General features: G+C 39.5%; 1 protein-coding gene across 2 annotated transcripts in view; it reads right to left on the bottom strand.

The window, feature by feature from the left end:
* Positions 1-528, bottom strand: part of MARCHF1 (membrane associated ring-CH-type finger 1) — an 843,574-nt gene extending 843,046 nt beyond the window's left edge. For both annotated transcript variants that reach the window (XM_067737026.1, XM_067737025.1), the window contains exon 1: positions 390-528. The gene's annotated coding sequence lies outside the window, so the exon portion shown is untranslated. The remainder of the gene's footprint in view (positions 1-389) is intronic.
* Between the last annotated feature and the right edge of the window lie 17,917 nt (positions 529-18,445).

The following is an 18,445-nucleotide window of genomic DNA, read 5'->3' as shown; positions in this document are numbered from 1 at the left end:
ACTCGAGCTTCACGAGGGACTGGCATCGATTCCGCGCTGCCCGAGGGGCGCGGTCGGGCACTAGCACGAAGCCGGTGTTAGCGGCTGCCGCGCACCGGGGGGCCCACCAGAAAGGGCCGGCGCACAGAGCGAGCGCCGGCGGACGGGCGGGGGCGACCGCCCAGGCAGCCGCCGAGGAGGCGGTTCCTAGCAGCCCCGCGGACGCCGACCCGGTGCTCCCGCTCCCGCGCGGACCCACCGGGCACGGGCACAGGCACCTGCTGCCTGCGCTCCCGGGCGGCCGCCGCGCCGAGCCCCGCTCGGGTCGGAGACCCAGGCTTCCGGGACGGCGGGCTGAGGGGCTGCGAGCTCGCACCGGCGCTGCCTGGAGGGTCTTCGCGGTCACTCACCGGCGGAGGGAGAAGCCGCTCAGGCGGCCGCCCGGCTGCGCGGAGCCCGCCTCCCAGGGCGCAGGCATCCTCCCATCCTTTGTCAGCAGCGGGCGGAGCGCTCCTCTCCGGCTGGCGGACGGCCGGCCGGCAGCAGGCAACCGTCTCAGGCTCCGCTTCCCAGCCTCTCCCCTCCTCTCCCCCCTCCCCTCCTCCGTCCCCCCGGCGAGGCCGGCACTCACTCGCTCCCATGATGTCATCCGGCGGAAATCTGCCATGCTCAAAGACTGGATAAGCCGGCGCGCACGCGGGGACGCAGCGCGGGCGGAGGCGGCACGGAGCCCGAGGCGCACCCGGAGCCCTCCCGGACAGGGCCGCCGGAGTCAAGGGCAGTACGGGGAGGGGTCTGCCGCGCGGCGGCTCTGAGGGTGAGTGCGGACAGGGCGAGAGTGGGTGGAGCCCAGGAGGAGGAGTGCGGTCGCCGCTGCGAAGATTCCTATCTCGGTGCTTGGACTGACGGCAGATGCGTAGGGTGAGGAGAAAGTTTTTTGGCTTCTCAGCAGCTCATGCGCCCTAGCACGCGGACGGACACCTATGTTCCGGTCCGGTGAATGACCAGAATCCCCGGGACACCGGAGCCCCAACCTCAGCGAGAGAGTTTAGGTTGTCTGGCCGGCGGCAGCCTCAGTGACGAGCTGCTGAAAGGATGGAGAAAGGCGTGTCCTGTTTATGGGTGAAAGAATCTGAAACAAAGCATTGGGAAACTAGGGGGGCGCGATGACCCAGGAAACTAACACGGAAAAACCTCGGCTCCCTAGAGAGAAGCTAATGGCAGAGATTCACCCGCGGTCTTAGTTTGTTGCTCCTTTCCTCCCCACCACTGTTGGGCACTCTTGAGGTGACTTCCTCGTGGCCTCACCCAGGGACTGCCCTAGCTGGTAAAACCATTTAAATCACAAGAGGTTCATTAAGAGCCATGAAAGATGTAATATCAATTCTTTTTACCTAACATTCTTTATAAAATCAATAAATGTTTTATTAGAGGAGTGAGCAAACAGTACTTTTGACGATTTCCCTGTATTAAGGGACACACACACACACACACACGCGCGCGCGCGCGCGTGCCAGCCAGAACTGAGACCCAGCCCTACATCAATCTAGGGCAGCTTCATGTTAAAAACTCTGGCTGTACAGAGAACAGGGTCTGACAAGTGAGAGTTTGTGCTCTCATTAATCAGCACTTCAGGGAGTCTATCGAGACCCTCAAGATTATCCACCACTCTCACCCCTGGAAGAAACCAAGGTTGCAGAGGAGACCACCAACAGCCAGTGCCAGTGAGGCAGACTGTCCTGAGACATGGGACTCTGCCTGCGGGTTCATCCACCATCATCCTTTAGAAGGAGAGACTAGGAACAGCATTTATTGTAAATATGGGTACAATGAGGAAGTCCTTAATCTTTGTAAATACAAGGCGGAGGACTCAATAGAATAACAACCTGAAGGCTATGTGCTGTATTCAACAGCTGTTGTTATGAATTATGAAATTGTGAAATTCACTGGGACTTTCCTTAAGAAAAGTTAATACACTGTTTGAAAGCAAGATCAGAAATTATTTTTTAAAAAATATATCAAAAAGGCCATGAAGTACGTAGTTTGCAAATAATGCAGGAAATCTATAAGTGTTAACTTGCATTTATTTATTTTCAAGTTAAAATATTTTGGGTATCATTTATATATATATTAGAAATATGTATTTTAACATCCTCGTTAACAATTCTTACTTTTTTTAGATTAAAATAAACTTTTAAGGGTAATGACATTCTTTCCTTCAAATCAAAGAACAAAAGGACATATAAAATGCACAAACAACTTTTAGAAACAAATATTTTTAAATAGCAAAATAATGAAGATTTTTAAAATTCAGGGCAACTAGGAAATAAACTAGATAGAAAAAACTAAGAGAGGTAAGAATTTGGTAATGTAAGCAATGACCGTCTTGGAGAATAGAAGAACGATCTAATTGCTTGAAAGAAGGTAATTAGAACTGCTAATGATGCTGTTCTAAGTATATCAGAAGGTCAAGTTGTAAACCTTCCTTCCTAGATTGCTTCTCTGATCCCCATCTGTCTTCATTGCCTCAGTTTATCTTGACGTTCTTCAGCGTTCTCTGGACTAAGACACAAGTGTGGAGACAAGAAGGCCATAGGGACTTAGCAGATCTGGGAAACTGAGACAAATAACCAAAATGATCAGAAAATGTGTCCCTCAACTTTTATTTTTTTATCACTGCTCTAAAGGGTTAAAGCAAAACGTCTATCTCTTACTTTAAGAAAAATGAAATGCATTCATATGTGTTCATTTATTTGGTCCTATGGGAAAGTCTCCAGTTATATAATTCTGGCCTTCTTTGAGAATTAAAATGACTGTGCTGTGGCCCTTGATCTTAGCAAAGTGACTATATCTCTACTAGACTATATCTCTACTAGAACTTTTTCTCTGTGTGTTAACCTACCAAGATCCTTGCCTCTGTCACTGACATTTCCCACTTCTAAACATGCTTTTTTCTTTACTTATAGTTTTTTAAGTCATGCTGTTTGAATATTTTAATATATTTTTATCCAAATGGATGGCTATAAATAACTAAGATAAAACATCCAATTGTTACATTGAAAAAAGTATCACAATTCTTAGAAAAAAATTACATCTGAAGTCATATCTTATAAACCTTACGTTAGAATTTCATTTAAATGGTGAATATATTAAACGTTGAAACTGAAGATTCAGAGGGGAAATATTAACTTTGCCTCAATTATTGATGCTTGGCTGCACTATTTTCATATTGATACATGATTCTCTTCACAAAAACAATGACTGTTCAGGGGAGAAATAAACACATTTTAGAATTTTCCCTTGTGGATTTCCTGAAATGTAAAATTTTTACACTCTGGTTTTATCCTAATTAACAGACTCATTAATAGCTAGTGACATTTTGAAACAAGCTTTCATAGATATGAATTTGTTAATGCATAATAAGCAAAACTAATATTATTAAGCCCTTATTATATGTCAAATTCTGTGCTAAATGCTTACATGCATATGCCCCTTTGATCGTTAAAATTGCCCCATGACATGAATGTCTTATTAGCCTCTCTTGAAGATGAGGAAACAGATACCTAACGGGGTTACAAAAGTTGTCCAGGCAACTAAACCAGTAACTAGTCAAAGTTAAGATTTTATTATATCAGCCTAAACACATAAAGCCTGCCCTTATAATGGTACACTAGCAACTTTTAGATAATTTTTCCTCTGAAAAAGTAAAAGCATGATGATTTTCTATATACGTATCCTATTTAGTGAGGTGGACAATATGCCTTTGTGAACTTTGCCATCAGTTACTAAATCCATCACAAAATTTATTTCCATTATCCCTGTTAATGAAATGCTTCCAAAGTTATTTACAAAGAAAAGGAATCTCAGGATACCAAATACATTTTAGTTTCTAATGTATCCTTAAAGAGTTTCAGACAGAAAGCAAGGTGCAGTGATTTTATACTTGGAGACAGATCACTGTGAAATGAAATAAAAAAGAAAAAAAAACGTTAACAATTTAAACAAAGACAGAGACTACCTCAGCAACTATCTTCTCTATATAGTTAGTCCACTAGTGGATCTGAGAAGGCAAACTGCATCACCCACCCAAACAAAGGCTTCCCTCCCTACCGTGGATATTAACAAGGAAAATAGATCATTTTATACATTGTATCTCAAAGGACCCATACGTTTTTTATCATAGAAAATAATATTCCCTGGGCACAGATGTATAACCAAGCTTCTTTAAATAGAAAGTTTTAGTATACAGACTTTTCCAAAATCCTGTTTTATCTCACCTTTTTGATAATTGGTCATGTTCAGCAACTCTGCTAACAAGGATTACTTGAATGGATTTGTGGAAAGGTTAAAAGGTACACATCACAGGGCTCCCTCCCCTGGTGGCGCAGTGGTTGGGAGTCCGCCTGCCAATGCAGGGGACGTGGGTTCGTGCCCCGGTCCGAGAAGATGCCACATGCCGTGGAGCGGCTGGGCCCGTGAGCCATGGCCGCTGAGCCTGCGCGTCTGGAGCCTGTGCTCCGCAACGGGAGAGGCCACAGCAGTGAGAGGCCCGCGTACCGCAAAAAAAAAAAAAAAAAAAAGGTACACATCACAGATTATCATTCTTCAAAGGTATGCTGCTAACCTAGCTTTTTGTATTAATTTCTCATTTATGAAATAAAAATGTAAACAAATAATGGGACTCCTTATATTCATAACATGTTAGCAGACCAACTAATCTATTGCACACATGTGATATAAATATTAATGTTATCTTGACTCTGGCTTCAGAAGGTTCTGCTGTCATTAAAGATGCTTATTTTACAGGACAGCAGGCTTGTCCCATTCTTATGCTCATTTTCCAGGTGCTCTGTCTATGGTGTCTGTAGCAGGTCACTGGCACTAACATGACATAGAAATGGTCATAGAGGAACCACTTTTGCTGAAAGGTGGATGAAAGGATAAGGGAAAGTTCTCTTGAAATGGGCATTCTGCTTGTGAAAGGAAAGGGAAGTTATGTATAACAGCAGCTGGCTTTGAAAAAGTGTATGTGTACAATCTCTTCTTAAAAAAAAGTATTTGAAAAGTAGAGAGGCTGATGTGTCTATGCATATGTTAGTTCTTCATCATAATAAGTGGGAATTTTTCCTAATCAAATGCTCATGATATTCAGCTGTCATAATAGCATGAATGATCTGCCTTCAATATTTCCACCCATATCCCATGATCATGTATATATCTTCAAATGACTTCAGTTACCTTGGCTGACCCCATTTATAAGCATGGAATTAAGGACAACACAGAATGAAATATTCACAACAGGGAGATAGTTCTCTGATTTTTGAGTTATAGTTCTTCATCTTTATAGCATACTGCTTTTCTAAGGCTATATCTTTTTTAACTATTATGGGAGAAAACACCAACAAACATATTTACTGAGGAAAGACCCTAATAGGCATTCCTGATTTTCCAAGTCAACTTTAATTCCTGAAGTACACCATACACTGAGAGCCATATGGAAAGGGCTCAGAGTGCTATGACCTTGCTTCTGGATCTGACTCTCTTATTGATGTCTTTTATGATTTAAGCAATTTATTTAACCTAGCTACCTTATCTTTCTCATTTGGGAAAGGAAGTTAATGACATCTGTCGTACTTGAGAGGATTTTATGAGAAAAGAAAGTAGAGTTGGAAGTGTGATATAAAGGTAGGGTAATTGTTTTAATAAATCTAAATGGGCTTCCTGAGCTGTGTCTTGTACAGATAGAATGAACATTCAGTCATGTGTGGTTGATTTTGGTGACTAGAACAAGAAGTAGGCGAAGGTAGAGGAAGAGAGAAGAAAGGAAGATCTAGTCTGTTGGGGAGCTTTCCAACAGATGTAAAAATAGAGCAATGAGGGCTTCCCTGGTGGCGCAGTGGTTGAGAGTCCGCCTGCCGATGCAGGGGACGCGGGTTCGTGCCCCGGTCCGGGAAGATCCCACATGCCGCGGAGTGGCTGGGCCCGTGAGCCATGGCCGCTGAGCCTGCGCATCCCGAGCCTGTGCTCCGCAACGGGGAGAGGCCACAACAGTGAGAGGCCCACGTACCGCAAAAAAAAATAGAGCAGTGAAAAGACAGTGGCTTTCGAAAAGGTTCTAACTCCAGTTTTGCCGTTTACCTTGATTAATATCTTAATCTCTCTGAACCTCACTTTCTCCTATAAAACGCAACTAAAGTTATCTTTTTCTTAATTTATTGCAATGTTTCTGAAATCAAGATATGTGTGTACTTCTAGAGTAATTTTAATATAGTGTTATTTCTCACCACTCCTAAAAAGTTATTAACTATAACAAGAATTGGTGATAAAGTCTCAAAGAAATAAGATTCTATCTCAAAGAAGGAAGGAGAAGTTAATTTGCTTTATTAATGCTACACCCAAACACCCTGAACAGGATCTGGAAACTCTTGGTTCAATGAATGAATATATGACTGGATCATCATGATGATTAAGTAAAATAACAGAATGATAATACCTAGGATGGTGTCTGGCATTTAGCAGCTGATCAGTAACTAATATAGCCCCAAATCCTGGATTCGGAGACTAACTGCATTCTAAAAGTTTTTATTCATTTATCCTTTTAGAAAGAAAAGAGTATGTAATGTATTTTGTGTAATATCCCCACAGTGGTCTAGGTAAGCACCCTGAAATCAAACACAGCAACATGTCTGCAGTAAAATATTGAAGGTTCACATCCATCTTGATAAAAGAAGCCATGAGTCAATTCAGGTCATGTTGTACCAAATGAATCATGAAAATGTTTTCAATATTCAGAGATTTCTAGATTTTAGAATTTAGTAAATTAACTGTGAATGATAATGGGTAACATTTATTAAGTACCTACAATGTGTCAGGTCCTGCTCTAAGCACTTCACATGAATTAATTAAACCTCACAACAAATTTCTAAGGTAGGTACAATTATTATTCCCATTTTATAGAAGAGAAACCTGATGAACTAAGAGGTTAAATCACTTGCTTTATTTGGTTTATGAACCAAATAATTCTGGAAGGATTTGTGTTAAACATTATAAAAATAAATTTAAAATTAAATTAAGAGGAATATATAGGTAGACATTTATCTCAGTAGCAAAGGACTTTCTAAGATATAAGCAATGAAGGAAATAAAAAATTAAAAGAGTAATGTATTTTATTAAATAACAAAATTTCTTGAATATCAAAAATACCAAAAAATTTTTTGAATATCAAAAATTTTAAGTTTAATAAACTGTATTAAATATTTATAACAAATTGTTGATATATTAAATATATAAAGAGTTCATACAAATCAATAAAAAGCACTAAGACCTCAATAGATGAGAAGGAAAGACATAAAGAAATTACAAAAAAAGAAATGCCAGTGGCAAAACAAGTGTGAAAATTCAAGTCTAAAGTTCAAAGTTAGAAATTGAGGTAAAAATTTTCAAGTATCAAGTAAAGATTCTTATAACTTATAACATGTGCCAAATGCTTTAAAAATTTCCACAGCCTTTGAGGCAGTGAGTTGATTTTTTTTCAATCTACCATAGAGAAATAACCAGAAATAGAGGAGAAAATTTTTATCTTCCAAAATGTTCATTAAAGAGTGATTTATAATATAAAAAAAGGAAACAAGTGCTTTTAAGGCCAAGAGTCATGTTGTCAATAAAATAACTTCTAACCAATGAAAAATTGTTTGGGGCAACCAACATGCCATTTTTCAAGACACTGCTGAGCCTAACAGAATTGCCAATGTTGTAAAATCATAGTTTAGTTCCTGATGTCACATTAATAAGCTCTCTGGAGTTGTTGCCAAGGAACCTGAGACCCCGAAGCCATATATCTAAGTGGGAGAGTTTTCTCTGAAGTTGTGATCAGGTGGGAGGGTAATTTTTAGTGCAGACACATTTTTTCCACAGTAAGTGATGACTAACTGTAAAATTCTTATATTCCACTGTGGACTTGTATGCTGTCCCTCTCTCCAAAAACGTTAGTACTGCAACTTTAGAGCAGTATTAACTTTGAAGCCTTTGAGAACTAAATTAACCCAACTAGAGTATAATAAAATAGCAATTTTAACCGTTAAAAATGAATCTCATGCATCTTCCTTTTCTTAACTCCAACTCCAGCCCTTCTTCCTTCCTGCTCTGCCTTTTGTAATTCTTTTCTTGGTAAACAATTCCACCATTTGTCCAAGTTTTCAAGTAAGAAATCTAAATATCCCTGCAAGATCTCTCCTCTCACTGCACCCCATTGGAGTAATCAATATTTCATATTATTTAGCAGATTATTCTATTTTGATTAATTAAATGCCAGTCCTTTTAAACATGTCTGACATCATATGATTCAGTCATCATATGTTTTCCAGTCAAATGCTATCACGTGAATTAGTAGAGTCTTAAGGGATGGGACGTAGTCATCAAGTCCTACTTGATGGATCCTACTTCACAAAAATCTCTGCTGGGTATTCTTCTTCTCCCCCTTGCCATCGCCTTCATTTAGACCCTTTTCATCTTGGGCTGGCTATTCTCTCTGTCTCCCCTCCTACATCTATTCTATATTATTCTTTGTCTTTCTCAGTTCCCCAGAGAGTTGACTCCCATGGAGTTTTTTTTGCCCCCTGCCTTCTGCTTGGGTTGGGTTTGGAGAGTGGGAAGAGAGAGCGCTGAGTCAATATTTTCCCCAGTCCCTCTCTGTTTCAGTGTGATTCTGATGGATATGACTTTGCTTCATGATTTCAGCTTCCCCCAGGATTTCGGCCCTCAAACAGCCTCCCATGATACCTTAAGAGTAGAAGGGTAGTAAGGCTTAAGGTGGTAGTGGCTTCTGTTTTTGCTAGTCCTAACCTGTTGGTTTCTTTAACTCTACTCACCCATCACTAAGTATTTCCTTTACTAAAAGGTCTTGTAATAAACCCTAGCAGATTGTGCCCTTTGTTTGCTATCAAGGCACACACAGGTACATAGCCCTTTTCCAAACCACTGAAATGGCCTCTAATTGATTTCATGCCTACAGCCTCACCCTCTTCCCAGCCCTTTTACTGCACCTCCTTCAATCATGCAGAGTACCCTTTCTCAAATGCAAACCTAATCATGTCATTGCCCTGAACAATACCTTCAGTGTTTTATGTCATCATTGGCAGTAGTTTCCAACCAGATGTGCTACAAATGATCTGCAAATCCTTATACACCCAAGAATTTTCTGTGAAATAATCAGTCTCATTTATACACAAACTACTATTTTTTTAAACATCTTTATTGGAGTATAACTGCTTTACAATGGTGTGTTACTTTCTGCTTTATAACAAAGTGAATCAGCTATACATATATCCCCATATCTCTTCCCTCTTGCGTCTCCCTCCCACCCTCCCTATCCCACCCTTCTAGGTGGTCACAAAGCTGATCTCCCTGTGCTATGTGGCTGCTTCTCACTAGCGATCTATTTTACATTTGCAAACTGCTATTTTTAAAAATTAGGCTACTGTGATTAATTAAATGCCTGCTCATTTAAAACATGACTGACTTCATACTGACCTTGTCATTATATGTTTGCCCAGGCCATTTAATCTTCCTTTATGTGTATTTTTAAAACTTCATATTCAAAATAAAGTCTAGACTCCTTCTAATTTTCTAGCTTATTCTTCTATCGCTCGCCCACATGTACTTACATTTTACTTAAGTGCCACGCTCTCTGCATCTCTGCTTTAGGTAATTTCCTTCCCATTTCTGAAAGGAACTCACCTACACTCCATAAACTTTTCATGGCAAATTCTTTCTCATTTTTCATAATAGAAACATTATATTGAAAACCAGTAGGCTAGAGTTTAAGTTCTTCGTATGCATTATCTCATTTAATACTCATTATAATAGCTGAGATGAAGCTTAAAGGGTTTGTACAAGTTCACCCAAACATAATGTGTAAAATTAAGACTTAAAACTGACTTCAAACCCACACCTTTAAAACTAAACTATACTTGGGGCTTCCCTGGTGGCGCAGTGGTTGAGAGTCCGCCTGCCGATGCAGGGGACACGGGTTCGTGCCCCAGTCCGGGAGGATCCCACATGCCACGGAGCAGCTGGGCCCGTGAGCCATGGCCGCTGAGCCTGCGCGTCTGGAGCCTGTGCTCCGCAGCGGGAGAGGCCACAACAGTGAGAGGCCTGCGTACCGCCAAAGAAAAAAAAAAAACTAAACTATACTTTCTCATAAGATGCTAGTCCAGAAGGTCAAAAACTTACATATTCTTTGAAATCTCCCTCACATGCCTCTCCTTGTGTTTATTCCCATGCCACTTTATACATACCTCTTCATAGTTTATTGCCGTGATCTGTTTACTTGTTTATCTCTCCCATCAGTTTCAAATATTTTAGGGATGAAAATTTCATCTTGCATTCTGTTTGTTCTTTTTTTTTACTTTGCATATTAAAATTTAATAGAGTATCTAGTTATTAAACCTAGAATAATTTCTTAATCAAGTTAATGCTTGATAAATTAATGACACTGTTTTTAATATTAAAATGAAACCATTTGTATGAGGAATTGTTGCATTGCAACATTTCCAAAAGTGCTTATTTTATTTAAATCCTTGATTCAATACTGGCTTGATATTTATACAGGGTGTCTCTTCTGACCATCTTATTGTGGCAACTGACCACTTTTTCCTTGGTTGCCCAATAATGATTAACTAATCATACGTGCTAAGAAACATCAATTTTTCTGTTAACTTAGTTGACTTGGTTCACATATGAATGCTGATAGTAATTACTTTTCTGTTATCAATATTATATATTGTAAATCAGCTGCAGAGTGAAAAACACTGTCTATCTGGATGTCTTCGTTTGTAATTTATGTTGTTTCTTGTTTAGTCAGTCACATATACCAAATTTAGAAGATGTGTATGGGGGTGGAAGAGCAGCCAAACTTATAAAAAAGCAATGCGTAAGAAAGAAAATAAATATTTTTTTTCATTTTAACATCTTTATTGGAGTATAATTGCTTTACAATGGTATGTTAGTTTCAGCTTCACAACAAAATGAATCAGTTATACATATACATATGTTCCCATATCTCTTCCTGCTTGCGTCTCCCTCCCGCCCACCCTCCCTATCCCACCCCTCCAGGCGGTCACAAAGCACCGAGCTGATCTCCCTGTGCTATGCGGCTGCTTCCCACTAGATAGAAAATAAATATTTAAACCACGTCCTTTGGCCACAAGATTTTTGTGAACAAGATAAGGTTTATCAAATATCTGATTGCAATGTAATTAATGCCATGAAAACATGTAATAATGACAGCTGGTATTTAATGAGGTTTGTTATGTGCCAGGTATTTTTCTAAATACCTTACTTTCATTAGTTAATTTAACCTTCACAACAACTTTATGCAACAGGTATTAATAGTTCCCATTTTGTAGATGAGAAAACTGAGGTGCAGAAATGGAAAGCAACTTGCAAAGTCATGGAACTGCTGATGTTCCAGGTGGTATTTAGAACCCAGGAAGTCTATCCTCTGAGCTTTCTTAATCACTATGCAATATTGCCTTTACTTAAAGAAATAGCTAGTTGAATCAATTATTATTAGTGAGGACACACACACACACACACACACACACACATAAAAGCATTAGAAAAAAGGGTCCTGGCCCATATTCCTGACCCTGGCCTATATTCCTGACCTGACTGGTTCCTGAGGCAGGATTCTGGTTCCATCATTTTCTATCTGTGTACTTCAAGTTTTTTACTTATAAAACAAAAACTATGGGTATTTATTTTATAGGTTTGTTATGATGATTTTATCACCTAATATATATATGAAGCACTTTAAACAGTGCCTAGCACAGACTAAATGCTGGTTATTAATCATTTCTGACTAAAATGAGCATTTATCCTCTTGGTAAGCATTCATTTAGTTACTTTTTAATATGAAAATTAATAAAATATTATTCCAATTTATAGATCAGTCTATTGTATACTTACTAAACTGAATTTTCTTCCACAAGTTCTGAAGTACATGCAAGGATGAGACATAATATTAGACATGGATTGAGTGATAGGTTTTAATTTGTGAGCCATCTATAAGAAATTGTTGGCCGTTTCTTGGGTAGGCAGTTGAGATTCCTCTAGTCACATAAGTGTACAGCAGGAGCAAGTGATTTGCTGGATTCATGTGCACTTGGTTCAGGGAGGCTGGGTTCAGCACCACGGACAGCACTTTGCAGGGACACACTATGCTGACACAGCTCAATCACTCACGGTCTTCAGCAAAGAGGCACGATAAGAAGAAACCTGTGGGCTTACCGCGTGGCGCAGTGGCTGGGAGTCCGCCTGCCAATGCGGGAGACACGGGTTCATGCCCCGGTCCGGGAGGATCCCACATGTCGCAGAGCGGCTGGGCCCGTGAGCCATGGCCGCTGAGCCTGCGCGTCCGGACCCTGTGCTCCGTCCGCAACGGAAGAGGCCGCAGCAGTGAGAAGCCCATGTACCGCATAAAAAAAAAAAAAAAAAAAAAAAGAAGAAGTCATTTTCTAATCTGATATATTCATTATGTATTTTATCCTTAAAGTAATCATATCTTGTGTAAGCATATTTCTTTGGGACTTCCTTTTGTAGCAAGCTCCCACCTGTGGATTTAAGAACGTGAGAGGGTTTATTTTAAAAATTAAATCCTCTTAAGAGGAAAACATAACACTAACTTTTTGGTGGTCAGCACACCAGTCATTAAACAAACTTCTGCTGATAAATGTTTACACTTTATTATTACAGCTTTTCATAACATAGCACTGGAATTACATTGTCATCTATTTTCATAAAAATCTCAACACAGCTTGACAATTTCATAGAATTTTAGAATATTAAGCTCAAAAGGATCTCAGAAATTATTTAGACCATATTTAGATAAAATAACTAAGGCCCCAAAAGGTTAAGAGGCTTTTATAAGATTCTGTGATTACCCCTGGCAGAATTATGACTCTGACTTAGAGTCACTTTACTAAATAGTGAATTTTCAAAACCTTTATAAAGAAGCCTTCTCAATTTTACTTAGTAGAGAGAACATATACTATGGTGATATGTGGATAGAAGGAAAAATATTTTACGTCAAAACTAAATAATACTTTAAATTGAAACAATATACCCATAATTAAGTGGTGCTGCATTGAGCTTTAAACAATTAATTCCACAATATGTTAAAAAAACACACTATTTTAAAAAATAAAACATGAAGAGTATCCAGTGTATCAAAGACTACCTAAAGCAGCTAAACATACTGCATAAAATGTTTATCTTTCAAATCAGATATTCATTCAAAAAGGAAATTAATGAAAATTGGCCACTAGCAGCTTTCTGTGTCCAAAAATCATCAATTATATAAAAATTTGTGCGCACACACACACACACTCTGTAAAATAGCTGAGTCATCTTATGTCTAAGGTTTCTTTTAAAAGAGAACTACATGAAAAAATCAAAATATAAACATAATTTTTTCTTATTTGAAATGTAACTATATTTGGGAGTATTATATTTTTTATAGCCAAATTCTTTGGTTCTTAACTTGTCTCATATCTATTCAATGCTTTTGGTAAATAAGAGTAATTTTTTTCTTCTTTTGGAAAGCAGTCATTACTCATCTGCCACAAAATCATGCTGGTGGAAAAAGAGAAGTATAGTATGAAATTAAATAAAACACAGTCTTAATAGAATTTGAGTTCCATGACACCCAAATAGAAATTAGGCATTCTATGTAACGAATTATACAGGAAAAACCCCATATAATATATAAGCAACAGAGAGCAAAAAGGGAGAAATATTTTTATTTAATTTTATTCTTTGGCATAGAATACATAAGAAAACCCCTTATAGGAGCAATTCACAATATGTGAATCAATTTTATGTTGATCTATGTAGCCATGAAATACTGAGTTCAAATTTATCAGGTTCTACTATGTAAGGAACTCATCTGGAGGCCAGAACAGCTGAGAACCTGATGCTGGGAATTTCAGTGGCCTTCACGCCAAGTTGTTTCTAATTCCATCCTCAGAAGAAAAACAATTTTTTGGGGGGTGGGGGGGGGTTGGGGTTTTTTTCTGCTGATAAATTGCAGGGTTTTTATTTATTTATTTATTTTTAAAACCAAAATAAAAACACGGAGAAGTCCGACTTTCTTCCTTCCTTTGAGCCATAATACAAATTCCTGAAAATTTTATAGATTAAAAAAAAAAACAGAGAAACAGATGGACAGAGAAACAGAAAATTACATGAGAGTTACAACTCCCCTGGAGAGACTGGTGTGAGCAGCGTGGATGACGCCCCCTCTTCCAAGGCTAAGTGGAGGCCTTCACAGAGCTGCGGCAATAGCCACCTTACATGGCTGGACCATGTGATGCCACATCTGCTATCTCATCCATCTTCCCTCCTGTTGGGCATCTGATCACCAGGCTTCGCTGTGATCATAAGTGTAAAATATCTGACTCTCATAGGATTTGAACCCATGAATGAACTCCAACACCTGTACAAAACTCATTTATGAGACTTGATATCTGAGCGCTATTTCATAACGAGTGTGTTAATTACTCACTCGATAGAGAGGCATCAGTTCTGACATTGCTTCAAGCTTGACCATCAGGAACAAAGTTTCTGCACAACTTCATCTTCACGCCTCACAGCTTGGACTCTGCTTAGTTACGATTCAGTGTCGAACCCTCCATCTTTACGGAGGATTGACTGACTAAACAAACAAATAAAAAAGATTGCACTGGCTTTCCTTACTGATTGTAAAACTGTGCTTCAGGGTATGGTGCCTTCTGTCATTAAATGCCCTCCATCCAAGGACACACATGATCAACTTATGCTTTGGTTTAGTTAACAAAAAAAAGATCATCTGCATAGATGGATGTGCCTCCTTTCTGTTGTCACAATATAAAGGCTGTGTTAATTTCTTTAGTCTTTAAATCTGAATGAAAACAGCATCATATTTACTCATCAAACAGTGTAATTCAATTCTGGTCCTGAAAACATTTCACTTTTTCTGGTAAATTTAAAGGCACCATTCAGGTTTGTTTTGTTTGGTTTTTTCATAAATTTATTTATTTATTTTTGGCTGCTTTGGGTCTTCATTGTGGTGCACGGGCTTCTCATTGAGGTGACTTCTCTTGCTGCAGAGCACAAGCTCTAGGTGCGCGGGCTTCAATAGGTGCAGCACGCGGGCTCAGTAGCTGTGGCGTGTGGACTCTAGAGCGCAGGCTCAGTAGTTGTGGCGCGTGGGCTTTGTTGCTCCGCGGCATGTGGGATCTTCCTGGACCAGGGCTCGAACCTGTGTCCACTGCGTTGGCAGGCGAATTCTTAACCACTGTGCCACCAGGGAAGCCCACCATTCAGTTTTATATTTCCAATACACATTCTTGAACTCTTATCAAATCTGTATACCTCCCATGGCTAACTCCAGCCACACTGGCCTCCGGCATTCCTCCAATCAGCCAAGCATGCTCTTACCTCAAAGCCTTTGCATTGAATGTTTGCTCTTCTTATGATATTCTTTCCCCAGGTATCTTCTTCCTGATTTTATTCAGGACTCAGTTCAGATGTTACCTCCTCTAAGGAACCTTCACTGGTAAAACCATTGAAAAGAATGCCTCAAGTCACAATCTATTTCCTTGAATTCTTTATTTATTCCATGTTAGTTATCATTACCCACCACTGAAACAACCAGTAAATCCAGTCAATTTTGCCATAAAAATATCAGCCAATTTCATGAAACATCCAACCTTTCACTCCTGGCATCATAAAAACAGAAAAGAAAACAATGCATTACTTTTTAAAGTTTATTTTGACTTTGGGAAGACAGAATGCGATCAGCATTACCTCCAAACTCTCTCTTTTAAAGAACATTTTGTGAAAACGTTATAAAGCATATTATGTGAAATTCACAGTTGTATTATGTGGGAAACTCAGGGAGATAATTTTCAGAGAGAAATACATGCCCTTCTCACATTTTTTGACACAGAACTGACTGTTTTTTCAAATGCTAAATATGCTTATACCACATCTAAAAATCTCATTTCTAACATATTCATCCCACTCATAGCATTCAGAGACAATTTGTGGGAAAATCTTGCTCTTTTTGGTTGAACTCATAAACAATTTGGACAGTATATTGAAATGTTCATATCCTCTTTTTGACATGAGTGTTAACAGAGGAATATGTGGAGTCCAAAACCCAGAGCTTGAGTCTTGGTCCATCCTTTGCTGGGTCTGTGATTTTGAGTTAGTTATTCAGTGCTATATCCTCAGTGCTCTCATTGTTACAAAAAGAAAAAAAAGAGCAGACATTTTTGAGATACTTTATAAAATGAAATTATCTGAAAACCGGGAATTTATTAGTAATCTAAAATAAATCTTGAACAAATTTTACACTACGGTTGATGGATAGAAATGATTTGGATACAAATGATGACCTATAACTGGCAACAACTATTTATTTAGGTGCAAAGTCATATACTGGGTATTTTGCCACAATATAAGACTGTAAAATTTTTGGAGGGGTTAATATGTTTCTCAAGTCCCTATGTTACTACTATATACAGAGGTGTAATATAGAAGGAAGAATCTGTTGCATATCCAAAGAATATTGGCTGATACAATAAAATAAATATATATGGTTATTTATTTACATAAGACTTTGCTTAAAATAGCTTCAAAACCCCAATATTCATGTAGCAGTTACACCAGGGACATGCCAAACAAGTAAGGGAATTATTCTTGTTTTATAAGTTTTGTCACTTATAGTCCAGCTGATGTCTGTCAACTTGCCTAAAATCACCTGATAAATCAGTGATAGACTAAAAATAAAAATAAATAAAAAGAAAACAATTGGGGCTTCCCTGGTGGTGCAGTGGTTGAGAGTCCGCCTGGCGATGCAGGGGACACGGGTTCGTGCCCCGGTCCGCGAAGATCCCACATGCCGCGGAGCGGCTGGGCCCGTGAGCCATGACCGCTGAGCCTGCGCGTCCGGAGCCTGTGCTCCGCAACGGGAGAGGCCGCAACGGTGGGAGACCCGTGTACCGCAAAAAAAAAAAAAAAAAAAGCAAACAATTGATGCTTAGCATAAGTTTTAGGACAGAAATTTAATTTTTCAATCACGTTTAACACTAATTCTCTTTACCAATATACTGATGATGTAAGTATATTTGTAAATCCCCACCTTCTAGCATGACCCTTTCCAGTGTCCAGTGTCACACATGGCATAGCTTATCATCTGTGAGGTGACACTCCCCTGCCTCCTTCCTCCTCTTCAGAGCATACTCGAACCATCAGAAAGTCAGTCTCAGCACTTTTGGTGCTGTTGTGGTGAGATAATGAGCTTTTCTCTTCGGATATAAGAATTTTACTCACATACAGATTATGCTGTGGCTTTCAGGCATGCAAAGCTGGCTGCTTCTCTAATTGGGATAATTTCAAAGAAACTCATACATTTAAGAGAAGATGTGATCTTTTGGTGGACACATCTAGCTTAAAGGATGGTCTCATGATGCAATTTATTAACCTCTTTTCACCTTTTTCAATATACCCCTGTTAGGAGTCTTCAGAACATTAGCATTTGCCCAGGGGTAATCACTTTTCGAGTTTGGCTTGATAATCAATTCTACCACGAACAACATTAAGATTAAAATAATTGAAATTCAGCTTCATATGTACCTTGTGCATTGGTACTTTTTCCATGCTCTTTAATGTTGTGATTTTCCATTTTCATCTCTTACACTAAAAGAGAATGAGCTGGGGCTTCCCTGGTGGCGCAGTGGTTGAGAGTCCGCCTGCCAATGCGGGGGATGCGGGTTCGTGCCCCGGTCCGGGAGGATCCCAAGTGCCGCGGAGCGGCTGGGCCCGTGAGCCATGGCCGCTGAGCCTGCGTGTCCGGAGCGGGAGAGACCACAACAGTGAGAGGCCCGAGTACCGCAAAAAAAAGAGAGAATGAGCTGATGTAATGTGAAACAATTAAGATATTTTCTTACATGAGGGCTAACTACCTCATAATTTTCTTATAGCTATAGCTTCCTCTATTTGGTAACCTATGGAAAACCATCTTCTGCTATTTGCTTGCCTTTGCCTTTATCCAAAATATGAAGGAGGCAAAGCTGATGTTCCAAATCTGATCAGATGTCACTATCAAACCTCTCCCTTCCAGAACTCCATGACAGGTAGCTGATTTAGTCATGTTACCTCCCCATGACTGAGGACTACCAACATCAAGGCAAACAAAACTTCAAGATTTCAGTCTTTCCTGTCTCCTTCTCTCACCATTGCAAGTTACCTGGCCCTGTGTTCCATTTTCTCCAGATCCTTCTTCATCTTAAGAAATGGAGAAAATCATTGTTCCAAGGTAACAAAACCTAATGATACCCCACCCAAGAAACACATATTACTAGATGCCTTTGATGTGACAACTAAAATAAAGTTCAAAAATAGAACCGCAAGAGTAGGAGAA

This window comes from Pseudorca crassidens, chromosome 4, assembly GCF_039906515.1.
Source record: "Pseudorca crassidens isolate mPseCra1 chromosome 4, mPseCra1.hap1, whole genome shotgun sequence".
NCBI lineage: Eukaryota > Metazoa > Chordata > Mammalia > Artiodactyla > Delphinidae > Pseudorca > Pseudorca crassidens.
This window is presented reverse-complemented; position numbering and strand designations above follow the sequence as displayed.